This window comes from Notothenia rossii (genome assembly GCF_949606895.1).
Source record: "Notothenia rossii genome assembly, chromosome: 1".
NCBI classification, from domain to species: Eukaryota; Metazoa; Chordata; class Actinopteri; order Perciformes; family Nototheniidae; genus Notothenia; species Notothenia rossii.
Window position 1 is genome coordinate 24,789,952 of NC_136912.1, and position 13,332 is coordinate 24,803,283.

Here is a 13,332-nt window from a genome sequence, read left to right on the forward strand (position 1 = left end):
CTCGCCAGGTGAAGCTCTGATCTTCCCGGAAACTTAAAGTACAAAATGATTACGACACTTAAATGTATGCTTTAAAAGTGGCACCAGACCAAACACTTAAAGGTGATTGCATCGTGTTCATTTTTGGACTAATCGGCAGATAAGAACCTGGTACATGATTGAAAGACTACCTGCTAATGACGAAAAGATGCCAACAGATTCAAATACAAAACAGTTTCACAGATCTGGAATCAATTTCTTGTTGTTTTCACAGCAAACCTAAAAGAATAACTAAAGAGTAAGGACAAGTCTCAAAACATTCACTTCTGTAGTGTAATCATCACTAATTAAGTCATGAGGGAAAAAATATAACTTTGAACGTTATCTGTGTCTTAACATAAAAGTCCATGCAAGCACTGTGCCATTAGCAAATGTACCGATAAAGGCACTTGAGCAGTCAGCAAGACGCTCACTGAGTCTGCCTGCATCTCCCTCTGGGTGAGAGCTATCTTGTAACGCTCCAGCCAAAGCAGTGTGATGAAGCTGGCCAGCTCAATGAATGCAGATACTGTATATTTACTCAGTGTTGCTTTGGGAAACATCAATCCAATGGGCGTTGTCTCCAAAGTTGAGGGATCATTGATCCACAAAACATGCGGAACGATTTAAGTGTAAACATTTTCCTGGCAGCGCTTATACCAGCCAGAGGGCAAAGCTTTTAAAGGGGAAGAAACTAAGTAAAGGTACAATTGGAAAGAAAAAAAGACAACACAGCAGCAACAGCAGAAAGGGAAATACAAAATTATATTTGATCATCATACTTTAATGCAGTGCCATGTAAAGCTCCGTGGTAAACTTAGCCTTGAAAAATGTATGTTAGCTCAACATGAGCATTATCATTTTATGAAAAATAATCCTGATTCAGGTTACTTTAGAGTAACTAACTTGAAATGGAAAAAGTGGCATTTGTGTAACACTAACAACCAGGGGATGAAAAATCAATATGACGTACATACTGAATGTTTCAGAGAGTTTTTATTTCCTGCTGTTGAAGGCACTTAATGTCACACTGGGTTATGCAGGACAGGGGTTGGACCAAATGCAGACTTATAAGGAGGCAGCGGGGTGAATCAGTGTTGCTTGGGGGTTGTATGAGAGGTTATTTGCTTTACTTAGATACAGACTTATTAATTTATCGACTGACTGTTTTATTTAATAACTAATATGTTTACAAGTTGCCGCTATCATTTGATGTCAATCTTGGTAATTAATTTCCGACCAAAACACACTAAGCTGTTTTTATCAAGGAATATATATTTATTGATTGATCCATTTGATTATGTATCTGTGATATTTTATATATTTGGGTGATCATCTTGCTTTTACTTGCATTTAAAGAGTCAAAGATTTAACAAATGATGTTCACTCAGCTTGTAAAAAACAGCGGTTAAAGTCTTTCCAAAGTTTGATGTTAGCAAGGTTGTCTCAGGCTCAGGGGATTACAAATTCATAACACAAAGCTGCGGGAAACTTGAAATATGTGGCCACTCTGACTTAAAGTCAGAATATCTACTTCTAATTCTGACAATTCTTTATGGAAATCCGTCTCGGGAGTTCCCCAACATTGTAGATTGTAAATTACTGCATCACTGAGAGAACATTGAGTTTATACACTTAATTAAAACAACTTCATAAAATATTTCCAGTTTCCTTCCTGGCCAAGCAACCATGAATCATAATGGAGCAACTCATTCCCATACACATCCGCAGAGCTACAGTAAGTAGATGGCAGTCTCTCAAGTCTCACTGCTTTAGAGGAGAATAGTTTACTTGTATCAGAGAGAAAGCACTTAAAGAGCTCAAATGTGTTAAAGATTTAACACATGCAGTCAGAGTCTGTATTTCATCCAAACTAAAATAATTCACCCGCTGCAGTTGCTCTGGAAACACACTGACAGTAGCTTGCAGAGAGACACACACACACTACTGGCCAACATGTTTTACTTGACTTCGAACAACCACAATTAGCCTACTGCAGGTACTTTTTCCCTTGGATCTAAATAAAAAATCAAGAGATAGCAATGCATTTTTTATCTTCATCTCTGCTTTCATTTTTCGTTTACTACAAAAATCTGTGCCCTGTAATGGAAATTGCAATTAGATCAAGCAATCTGATTGGTTCTTAGCCGTGATATAATGAGCGTATATCACGGGTAGAATTGTAGTTTCACAACAAGTCAGTATCCCTCCGCGTCCGAGAAAAGCTACAACCGTTACAACTGTTACATTACGCCCATTACGAAACTACTAACAAAGCTTAGGACGGAAACATGTAAGCGATAATGTGCAGCAAGGACTTATTGACCGTTGTTAAGGATGCTTACATCTGCAGAAAGAAGTCCGTTTTTTTCAACTGAACATCTTGTCCTGAAAGTTGATGTGTTGGAAGTAGGAAAAATGGGCAAGACTAAGGATGTGAGCGACTTTGACAAAACCCAAATTGTGATGGCTAGATGACTGGGTCAGAGCATCTCCAAAACTGCAGCTTTTGTCGGGTGTTCTGGTCTGCATGGGTCAGTACCTACCAAAAGTGGTCCAAAGAAGTAAACCGGTGAACCGGCGCCAGGGTCATGGGCAGCCAAGGCTCATTGATGCTCGTGGGGAGCGAAGGCTGGCCCGTGTGGTCTGATCCAACTGAAGAGCTACTGTAGCTCAAATTGCTGAAACAGTTCATGCTGGTTCTGTTAGAATGATGTCAGAACACACAGTGCATCACAGTTTGTAGCTTGGCCACAGAAGGTCAGAGTGCTCATGCTAACCCCTTCATGGAGACAGTATTCCCTAATGGCAGTGGGCTCTTTCAGCAGGATAATGCGCCCTGCTACACAGCAGAAATGGTTCAGGAATGGTTTGAGGAACACGAAAACGAGTTCAAAATATTGAATTAGCATCCAAATGTCCCAGATCTCAATCCTACCAAGTATCTGTGGGATGTGCTGGATAAACAAGTTTGATCCATGGAGGCCCATCTTCGTTATTTACAGGAGTTAATGGATCTGCTGCTAGCGTCTTGGTGCCAGATACCACAGCACACCTTCAGAGGTCTGGTGGAGTCCATGCCTCGACAGGTCAGGGCTGTTTTGACCGCTAAAGGGGGACATACACGATATTAGGCAGGTGGTCATAGTGTTATGGCTGATCGGCATATATATATATATATATATATATATATATATATATATATATATATATATATATATATATATATATGCGTACAGTCAACACACTCTCACTCCATAATCGTCCAGGAGCGACGTTTGGTCAAGGTCCCGTGGCGTGCAGTTGTGACGCTCCTAGGCTCCTTCAGCTTCATAAAGGGACGCAAATAGCTTTCAACTGATTGCAATGTATTCCCATCTGCTGCGGGATTTGACGCTCATGGAAGCACGGCATTCGTTTGTGTCGGCTGCCCTTAAAGGCAATGTGAGCGTCCATTCCCATTGGATAATGGAGACGTGAACGTGATTGGCTGTCGTTACCAAGAATGAGCTCGACTCACAGGCGACCGGGAGAGCCACAGCGTCCCTCTTTCTTCTTCGCACTCTCCTAATGGTCTGTGCCTCCTGGTATGTGTACGGCTGCATTTCACTTCCAGAGCAGGCTGTCATTTATTCGGCATAAGACAATTTATATGGCATTTACAACATTCTTTCTCTCCTCGTGTTATCCTCTCCACTGCGGGTATAAGAGGAAGCCAGCATGCTGCTAGCTGACCCAATACATATTATAGGAGGTGTTGGAGATTTGGAGGATGTTGCAAACCAACCTCGTCTCCGCGTGTCGTTTGACAAGCTAGGTGAATTCGGGAAAAGGGAGGGATTAAGAAACACCAGAATACAAGTTAAACAATAATCCTGCTTTAATGATATACAGTAACGATACAAATACAAAGAAATCACGAAGCACTCTGCAGAGTACTCCGGGCTCAGGTTCTACCCCCAGTGTGAGACAGGTCTCAGGAACGGCCGGTGAAAAACAAGAGCGCGAACCAAAAGAAAACACAGGCTTTCATACTAAAACACAGGAGGAGGTGTGTACGTGCGTTCCCCCAGAGGTCATCTTATTGGCAGAGACCAACACATGGCCTGTCGCACCCAATCAGTGCGACACAGCAGAAGAAACCCGGAAACAAAAAGTCTCATTCAGTTTGACGAAGACCAGACACCTTTTGGTGTCTGGTACGAACCTGCTCTAAACAACAAGTTTCCTTATCTTATTTCACATCTTGCAGCCAGCACACACACATCCCCTTTATGGCCCTTGGTCCCTGAGTCCATCTTCCCCCCTTCAGGTTACCACACACAAGTTAAAAGTATGTTTTAAGATATAGTTGTTATAGTTGGCTAAATATACGTAATACATGTTAATTACTTTCATATCAATAATAACGAGGAACACATTACCTATGCTCTCAAGCAGTAAAAAGTACCGCACACTCATTTAGCCTGCAGCTCTTTCAGACACTTGAGCTATTGTTCTTTAAGAATATTCCCTGCAGAATCTTTATTTCAAATAAAAGGTTTCACATTGCATATTTCCAGCTTCCTTTACCCATACTGCTATTATTAATACAAAGCAATCAACCACACACATATATTTAAAACAAGTAGATTTCCCTGATCATTTGACATGCTGCTTCCATTTCCCATAGAGTAATAAAACATGTTTAAGCTAATTTCTCCACGATGTTTGTAGCCCTCCAGTACCCACATATGAAAGAATAAAAGCAGAGGAATCAAATAAAACACCAATACAGGAATAGTTGATAAATGATTATACAGGACATCTGATCACAGTAAGAAATACACACACATATTCTCTAGGAAGTGACCCTTGTTATAGGTCCGAATGTCCTCTCCCCTGAAAGTCATGAGTTTTGGTTGATTAACAGAAGTTTAATTGTTCTTGTGGCTTAATGGCTTCCCTGAACTTCCCTTCACCCCAAAGTCAGCTTACTAGGAATGAATACATTTTATTGATAAGCTCAAAAGGACGTTTATCTTGGTTACTGCTGGGTGACCCAAGTCTCCAGGCCTGCAGGATGTGTAGGAGATAAACATTAATTCTACAAGACTTTAACTACATTATCTGAAAATGTATCTGGGACTTCCCCTGTTAAATGCAAGGACTATTGATAATTAACAGAGAGACCCTAGGGGCCTCTTCTTGGTATCTGCTAGGCAGAAGTCACTCAATGCAGAAATCACAAGTTTAACACATAGTCTATATAAGGTGACATTAAAATGAATATACCAGATTGAATTTTCCTGCCATAACACGTTACTTTAATCCTTCAAATAATTCAAATAATCCTTCAGAGGGTGAGTGGAATAAATGTTGGCACACCAAAGAGTCCAGTGCTGCACGGTCCGATTTGTGTAATGTTAGTAGTTATCTAATCAGAGTACTGCTCTCTATTCACTGTCTGATTTCCTTCAAATTGCTTTAGTCTCCAGCAGTGTGTGCGGAACACAGTATGTACAATTTGAATGCCATTATTTAGATGCGGGCGTCCGGGTTAGCAGAAGTGATATATTTATTAATGTGCCTACCTGACGTCAGCATTTTAGTCTCTTCCCACAGATTGGCAAGCAACAAACTGTAAAGTGAAACAGAACCACTGCTCGCACTGCGAGAAACACATTTAAATGCAGCATTGTGGATTACCATTCTAATTAGCCCGTTTTTGTATAAGACGCTAGAAAACAATGCGCACATTTTCCTTTGGTGGTGTAAAAGCAACCTTTTAGCGAGGAAGGTTACAGGAAGTTCAACGAGAGAACTTATTGTCTTTGAGGAAGGGGTGGAAAAAACACACCAAATGAGGCTCAGAGTTCACAAGATGTACCGCTGGAATTAGGACTCTTCTTTTGATGTTTGCGTTAAGAGGTCCAAAGATAATAATCCTCTCTGGGACTTGGGAGAAGCTTAAAGGTCCCATGTCATGCTTTTCCGGTTATTACCCGTCCCCTTGTGTGTTATGTAGCTTTTTATGCATGTAAACGGTCTGCAGAGTCCAAACCCTCAAAGTACATCCTGTAGCGAGTAAAACTCTAACACAGAAAATACCTGTCTATGCTGCCCCAGAACGCCTCGTTGGAGATTTCTCTTTTTCCATTGTTTACTTCTTGGGTATAGTGACATATTTCAGGTATAGTGACGTAACGTAACAGCTCCGCAGATTGGTCCAAACGGAGCCGTTAAGTTTGGACCAATCCGCGGACTTCCTCACACACACACACACACACACTCGGCGGGACCTTGCGAGGCTCGCTGCTAAGAGGAGCGGGACACTGTGAGCTGGCTCACTGGCGTGGGGTCGGCGAGACAGCGAGACACCGCGGAACTCAGCCTGGGCACACACACAAACTCCCAGACAGGCTGTGGGTGTGTGTGTGTTTCGCGCAGGGTTTCGCTGTGTCTCGCTGTCTCGCAGACGGCCACTGGAGCTCCAACAAGCCGTTTAGGACAGAGTGAATACACATAATATACAGAGGTGCTGTATGAGAAACCAATGTGAGTTTGGAAAATTGCACAATGTAAACGTATTTTAGTAGACCTCAACAATGGAATTATGATCAGTAGAAATAGCCATGACATGGGACCTTTAACATTTTCCAACACAATTATATTATTATACTGCAAGTGTTGGGTGATGGGCAAGGCAGAAGTTCAAAAAACATGTTGTCTAGGTCCCTCATTTTTCATAACAGTACACAGAAAGGAAGATAATTACAGTGATTATTTCAACATAGGAGTGCAGTTATTGCTATAGTTTGGCAAAAATCACTGTTCACTGTTGCTCCGTCTGTGTTGCGTTCCTACACGGCACATCCATTGACATTGATAATGAGAGTAATTTTGTGGACGTTATTTGTGTATCCCCATATGTCAAGGAAGCATAAGTCTAAGTTATTCCTCTCCCACTTATCTTAGCTTGTCGTTAACCTGTGTCCATGTCAACAGATAACACTGCAGGGATTTCAACATCCATGCATTCTGGTTCACTTAATTAACCTTCATGCAATTAGGTTTGATTCTTTTCCCACTCCAATTGAACAACAATAGGGCTGGCTTGGAAACAAAGTGCAAGCAATATCAACCGGTTGTTTTGGTCCACACCAGGGTACTATTACCGCGTTTACAACTGCCCAAACAAACCCCACCTGACTTTGATTAAAAAGGAATAAATGTTGTGCCTGACAATAAAATCTCAGCCAATTAAACACACACATGCATGCACACACACACACACACACACACACACACACACACACACACACACACACACACACACACACACACACACACACACACACACACACACACACACACACACACACACACACGTAGCTAGCACCTGGATGCTTCCCACTGCTCTGTTCCATCCTTACATTTTCATTTAATTTGTCAAGAGATGTCCCAAGGCTGCTATTGACTGTTCCCCAGGCTGTGACCTTTAATTCAGATGTGCGACTCTAATTAATCTGAGCAGAGACATATATTAAGAGGTTAAAAGTACACTTTAAGCTGGCAGCCTTCCTCTCAGATAAATACATTTCACACCGGGAGAAAGCACCTAAAGCCTATGTACATATTCCTACAGCAAACGTACGAATGCAATAGTCCCCGAGCTGAGAGCTTTAAGGAGAGCTTGAACTGATAATAAAGATTTAAATAAATGGCGAGGAGAACCTGTGCTCTATCTAGGGGATATCATATCTGTGGGAACAGTAGGCAGAGAAATTCATGAGACAAATATTTGCACCAAAAGATAAAAGTAAAGAGCCAGGGATTTGAGTCCCACACCTCGCTGAGCACTGCTGGTTTGGTATTCATTTCCCTGGATGAGAGCAGAATTTAGTGAACACATAGATTATTCATCTGTGACTCCAGCACATCCACTTACAGCCATATTTCTAAAAAAAACAGACCGGAATATAAAACTGGCTACAACTTGCTTGCTGATTGATGGTGAGCGTGAGATATTCATGAGGAAAATGCACTGTCCTAAAACATGACGGTAGATCTACTTCAAACCAGAACATGTATTTTTCCTCAAACTGCCATTGATAAACATAGACAGCACTGCAAGGAGATGTCAGATGTGATATTGGAGTAAACTAATTTTGACAGCACAACTTGTTTTGTTTTTTTCTCTTTCCTTTTTTAGTTATAAAGCAGGATTGGCAGGAAAAATAGCATTCACCCAATTTCTTTTTTTTATGAGATCTGGGGATACTTAAGTGAGTGTGATTGATGGACTTAAATCATGGATGAATAACTGATGGCTGAATGAAAAGAAAATCTCTGAGCCAGTCTCGCTCTCCCCCCCCCCCTGCTCTCGCTTGTTGTCCTCTCTGCTTCGAATGCAGCAAAGCATTTTCAATGAGTTACCATAGAGATGATTATTGCAGTTGCTGTTGTGAGAAAGTTGGCTCAAAACCCCAGAGATAGTACAAGCGAGCAGATATGCAGAGCAAAGGGAGAAAAAAGATACATAAACAGACATTGCTTGGGAGCAAGTATGAGTGGGTTTCCTAGGGTCAGGAACATCAAGAACAGCCTTTACAAGAATTTTCAATTATATTAATATTTATTCGGCTTTTCGTTTTTTGGGGATGGAGAATGTTCACTTCCTTGCTTATAAAAGCTCACAGGCAAGGGTCATGTCAGGCCTTGGAGGGCTCGTCACCGCTTTCGTCCAAACGCCCTTGAGTAAGACACTTAACTGGGTCGCTCCACTGGAGCCACTCAGCGGTCAACAGTTGAAGACTGCGGCTGCACGGAGCTGCTCCCAGGCGTGAATGTGTGCAACTGTACCATGAATGTTAAGTAGGGCATGTTCGGAAAAGAGCAAGCACGCTCAGCTGACTTTCCCCTAGATAAACAAAAGTAAAGAAGAAAAAATCCAAAGCTGCTGTATTTTTTAAGGTACAGTATGTCATTTTTCAGCACACTGAGCTGTGAGTTAAAGGTCAGGGCTTACAAAACCAGACTGAATATAGAGTCAAAGCTGACGCACGCAAGATACAAAGAGAGAAAAACATCCAAAGGATAAAGCTGGTGGATTCAGATATTTTGCAAATATAAAATCTTACATTATGTGAATGCTATGCGATGGATTTGTTTGCTGCTTGTCAACCCAGAGCAAAAATATGTTCTTAGGCCACCATTGACCCCTGTTTCTCCCACTCTGTGTGCATTTTGTATATATTACTTGTGGATTATGACATAACTAAAGGTTTGCTATCCAATAATTTTATTAAATGCAGATAAATTATTGATATTTACCAAGTAAGATGTATTATATGAAATAATGAAGATCTAAAATAATGTTTGAATGTTTCTTTCTTTTTACATCAGGTGTCAAGTAAGCTATTAGCCTAGCTTAGCAGGAACACTGGAGTCAGCAGTGAAACAGCTAGCTAACACAAAAAGCTTAATATTTTCACATAGTCATAGCAATTTGTGGTTGAGAACATTTGACCAGTAGCCTACAGAGACTGTTGCTCACAACTTTACAGGCTTGCTGATGGTCAAAACAGATACATCATGTAAGGATTAAACAAAAATAAACATGTGTTAGTTAGCTGACTTTAGAGCAGGGCCATGCTGTTTCCCCTGCTTTACTTGAAATAGCTTTCCCTGGTTGTTAAATCCCACATTGCATTAATTAATATACTTGGCTTGAGTCTTAATGCTAATAAGCTAGTTGCCATATTCATTTTATATTTAGCATACATATTTGAGAGTGGTAATCAATCATCACATCCAACTCTCTGCAAGAAAAAAGGCCTGCTATCTGTCCTTAAAACCAGGTAAAAGAGAGGCCAAGCCTTAAGGGCTAGCTGTTACTGTGCAAGAGGGTATTTCCAAATCCCAAACAAAGTTACAGTTAATTAAATTACCGCAAACCAATCTCCATACAGTGAATGTGAGTGTTTTGCGGGAGACTGGGGGTCTAGGGCCAGCTTTAAAAAATAGAAAGAATACGTAGAGTGAAAGACTAGAATGAGAAAAGACTATTAAATTATCTGAGTTTTTGCGGCAATAAAAAGTCATACAATATTTCCATATCACCCTGAGACACATACACTCAAACCACATTCACCCAGACTGCAGCTTCAGTTATAACTCAGATATATTTTTACCAGGTAATTCTGGGGTTATAAGAGTCCCTGTAGGGAAAGTGCTCACATTTTCTTCCTTTTGTTGGCATCAAACCTGTGACCTTTAAATCTCAGGAGATTCTCACCCAGCCTTTTTTCCAAAGTGTTGTGATACAGTACAGGAGCCTTTTCTTTCTTTGATTTTAGTCTGGCTATCAACTTGCCCATAGAGACTCTCTAACCTACCTACACTGGCACTATATTTAATAAAGGCACAACACAGAGAAAACCTAAAATCGTGTTAAGTCTAACATTGCTGGATCTGCTGTGTTCACTGCTGGGAATGATGGATATGCGGCAGTGTGGAGGTACTCCACTGCGGGGACTGAGTGAGCTGAAGGAGGAGATCACTGCTTTTATGATGAGACTCTGGGCTCTTATGAAGCCATTAAACTGCAAAATGCAACTCACTTCAATCTGCCTCTTATCAAAAGCACAGGTAAACCTACCTCTGCGCTGCGAGGAGCTCCGTGGGCCCCATCAATACATCAATCAAGACACGATACCCGGCTCGAGGCAGCTCTTACCAGTAATCATCCTCTTCACTCATCCTTTTTGGGAGTTACAATATCTTTTTCATCAAAGGGGCTGTGTTTATTGAGGCCCAGAGGGGCTCTGAAGAGGGCCGCAGGTGAAAGGGCTAAGCTTGGCTATAAATGTCTGCAAAACGGCAACAAGTGGATCAATAAAACCATGACACAGTTAAACAGCACTCCTTAAGAGGTTCCACAGATCCTTTTAAGGGCCGGGCTATTTCGTTTATCTCGTTAAAGTTGAAAAATGAATGCATTTTATAATATGTGCCTCATGTTCTACAGCATCCTAAATCCTAAGGCATCACCTGGAGCTGCTAATCATGACACGTAAAGAGATAAATCCATCCTGCGGCTGCAGACAAATAAACCAATGCATAACTGAAATTGAAATAAACATTCAAGTTTTAGAGGAACTTATATGCATTACATATTCCTTTATGAACTGAGCTTAATGTAAGCTCTAGCAGGATATCTCTACAACATGAACAGTGTGTGTGTGTGTGTGTGTGTGTGTGTGTGTGTGTGTGTGTGTGTGTGTGTGTGTGTGTGTGTGTGTGTGTGTGTGTGTGTGTGTGTGTGTGTGTGTGTGTGTGTGTGTGTGTGTGTGTGTGTGTGTGTGTGTGTGTGTGTGTGTGTGTGTGTGTGTGTGTGTGTGTGTGTGTGTGTGTGTGAGTCCAGGCTCCTGCTTTGTGATTTTGCACAAAAAAGGAATGAACGCTGGCATGAATAAAGATGATGAGACGATGTAATGTCGGGTGCAGATTGTGCATGAAATCATATCCAAGCACAGATGGTGTAATGGTTCTGTCAAGGAATAGTTCTGCTTTTTAGATTTCACATTCTTGTCAGCCCTGTTCCTATTTTAGCAAACACCATTTGTGGCTGACAAGGGAACTAAAGGCCACCCATGTTCATATCACAAAATATACCCCTGCACATCAAAACCCATCTCTCCTCGGGATTAACCCACACAGGCTGCCATTCCCACTGGGAGGAATCCTGATTAGGAGCGGCAGCAGCAACTGCTCGGACATGATAACCCAGCGTGTGATTCCACCATTACAGTCATTATATGGACACCAGCAGAGAAGCATGTGAACCGATGCCTCCCGCTCACCTTTACTCTACCGTGATGTAAAACTAGAATGCTACTTTATAAAAAAACACTATTTACAAAGGGTAAATAACTTGTATCTAAGGCCTTTAAATATACAAATGCTTTATAGACGAGTTAAAGGCCAATATAAAGCCATTAGTGAATTCATTTGACTTGCACTTTCAACAAGGATAATCAAATACTTTACATAAAACAATAAAAGGCATTAGGACCAGACATAAAAAGTAATATAAAGAGATGTATAAAATAGTGTTAAAGAATGCTTTTATCTGGTTAAATCCTCCTTAAGTTTCTCACTTTCTAATCAATAAAAGGTTGCAGGTTTCACATCAGCAGAAGTGATGTGCTATTATGTATTTTTAAAAAGTCATTAATTGTTGTTAAATGGTTATAAAAGAAGTATGCTGTTAAGGATGCTATAGAGTGGTAATAAATTGACTTTTTATTTGTATTTATGCCTGGCAGCCTTTGCCTGGACGTTAAAGGCCCTGGAAACGTATTTCATCAGCACCTTACTGTGAGCAATAGTGTCCTTTATGAAAACACCATTTTTGCTGTCAATGTGATAAGAGTTTGGGTTATTTCATAGAAATAATTTCTGTATTCCTGCTTTGAGCTCACTTGTTCGAAGCATTGCTTATTTAGTCATGAATATGTAATGTTTTGGAGAAGTACTTACAAATTGAAGCCAAGTTTTCAGGGGCTTTATGGGGAAGATACATTTTTCAACAGCTTAGTTTTTTTATTTTGTTTTTTATGATTGATATCGTCACACTGTACTCCCAAGCAGCGCAAGAACAAACCCAGCATCTGACAGAAATAATCAGATGATAATGCAGGCTCTAAACAAGCTGACAGCTTTGCCGGATTAGCTACCACTTTATATAGAGTGAAGCTCGAAAGTCAGCGCACAGGTACTAACTACAGCTTACAGACTTTCACATACCGTATCTGAAGTATTCACGTTTTTCCGGAACAAAGAGGGATCAGTTTCTACATTACATGAAATGCAGCAATGTCTGCTTGTTTACCCTATGTTCGCACCAGTGTAGCTCCAGTCACATTTCAGCGTTCTCAGAAGTTCTGTAATACAACATTATCATGATCATTGCCATGAGGCTATGAAAACAAAACCCAAGTTATAAAGTGTTATCAAATTAATAGTTCACTTTCTAACAATTATGATACTACAATAAGTGAGAATAAGTGAGGGAAACCCACATTTTGTTAGAAAGTGGTACGAAAAATAACTTTTTCGTCCTTGAAACGTCTCCAATAATATGTATGAATTTTTCAAAACATCAATTATGTAAAAGGAGCAGCTCCCTGTCTGTATGAAGCATTGTACTGTGTCTTTTCTATCATCATAAGCCAGACAAATACAACATTTCCTGTCTGAAGAAGAAACCAATCCGCAGCTGGCTTGAAAACTTGAAAGGAGAATGGGGCTCCGTTCCAAGCTCCCTAT